Raw genomic sequence first — 2,222 nt, 5'->3', positions numbered from 1 at the left:
TGACTAATCGAAAATCTGTTTCAGTCACTTTTAATGGCATGACATGTAGAAGGTATATACAAATTTTCAGGCAAAACGGTCCAGCCGTTTCAGAGAAGAAGTCGTTTGAAGTTGGCGGAATAATAATAATAATAATAATAATAATAATAATAATAAACTTAACAAAAACAATAGGCTTTCAAGCCTGAAGGGACTTGAAAGCCTAATAATAATAATAATAAATATAGCTGCAGAGCAGCTATTAACGGCTTTCAAGAAAAAGGACCATAACACTATTAAATTTGGAAAAACAAGTTTGAAGATTTGATTTGTGCAATGTATATACGTGTAGGTTACATGACGTTCTGGCCCAATGCCTTCATTATAGCGCTATTTCTATGTCTCTAACTTCAATAGTGCTCGAGATATTGTATATATGCATATTGAATGAGTTCTATGACCATATATGGTCAACGGATATGTTGGCCAATTCTCTTTCCATTGCCTTCAATATAGCGTTGGTACCCTGTCTGTACATGCAATACTGCTTGAAATATTAGAGACATGCATATTTAATGAGATCTATGACCATATATGGTCAACGAATATGTTGGTCAATTTTCTTGTCTATTGCCTTCGGTATACTGTTAGTTCCATGTTTGTACATGGAATAGCGCTTGAGATATTAGAGACATGCATATTAAATGAGTTCTATGACCATATATGGTCAACGGATATGTTCGCCATTTTTTCTTTCCCAGTGCCTTCAATATAGCATTGGTACCATGTTTATACTTGCAATGGTGCTTGAAATATTGGAGACATGCATATTTAATGAGTTCTATAACCATATATGGTCAACGAATATGTTGACAATTTCTCGTGTCCAAAGCCTTCAGTATACCGTTAGTTCCATGTTTGTACATGCAATAGTACATGAGATATTGGAGACATGCATATTTAATGAGTTATATGACCATATATAGTCATTGAACATGTTGACAATTTCTCTTGTCCAAAGCCTTCAATATAGCAATGGTTCCATGCCTGTATGTGCAATAGAGCCTGAGATATTATAGATATGCATATTTAATGAGGTATATGACCTTATATGGTCAACGAATATGGTGCCTCATTCTCTTGACCATTACCTTCAATATAGCGTAAGTTTCACGTTTGTACATGCAATAGTGCTTGAGATATAAGAGACATGCATATTTAATGAGTTCTATAACCATATATGGTCAACGAATATTTTGGCCAATTCTCTTGTCCGTTGCCTTTAATATACCGTTAGTTTCACGTTTGTACATGCAATAGTGCTTGAGATATAAGAGACATGCATATTTAATGAGTTCTATGACCATATATGGACAACGAATATTTTGGCCAATTCTCTTGTCCGTTGCCTTTAATATACCGTTAGTTTCACGTTTGTACATGCAATAGTGCTTGAGATATAAGAGACATGCATATTTAATGAGTTCTATGACCATATATGGTCAACGAATATTTTGGCCAATTCTCTTGTCCGTTGCCTTCAATATACCATTAGTTCCATGTTTGTACATGCAATAGTTTTTGAGTTACAAGAGACATGCATATTTAATGAGTTCCAACATGGCGGCCGAACCACGTGACTAATCGAAAATCTGCTTCAGTCACTTTTAATGGCATGACATGTAGAAGGTATATACAAATTTTCAGGCAAAACGGTCCAGCCGTTTCAGAGAAGAAGTCGTTTGAAGTTGGCGGAAGAATAATAATAATAAATATAGGTGCAGAGCAGCTATTAACGGCTTTCAAGAAGGAGGGCCAGAACACCATTAAATTTGGAAAAAAAATGTTTGAAGATTTGATTTGTGCAATGTATATATGTGTAGTTTACACGACGTTCTGGCACAATGCCTTCATTATAGCGCTATTTCCATGTCTCTAACTTCAATCGTGCTCGAGATATTATATATATATATGCATATCTAATGAGTTCTATGACCATATATGGTCAACGGATATGTTGGCCAATTCTTCTTTCCATTGCCTTCAATATAGCGTTGGTACCTTGTCTGTACATGCAATACTGCTTGAAATATTAGAGACATGCATATTTAATGAGTTATATGACCATATATGGTCAACGAATATTTTAGCCAATTCTCTTGTCCATTGCCTTCAGTATACTTTTAGTTCCATGTTTGTACATGCAATAGTGCTTGAGATATTGGAGACATGCATATTTAATG

Source organism: Saccoglossus kowalevskii, unplaced genomic scaffold (assembly GCF_978046115.1).
Source record: "Saccoglossus kowalevskii unplaced genomic scaffold, keSacKowa6.1 SCAFFOLD_247, whole genome shotgun sequence".
Classification (NCBI taxonomy): domain Eukaryota; kingdom Metazoa; phylum Hemichordata; class Enteropneusta; family Harrimaniidae; genus Saccoglossus; species Saccoglossus kowalevskii.
The sequence above is the reverse complement of the archived record's forward strand: the minus strand, read 5'-3'. Positions refer to the sequence as shown.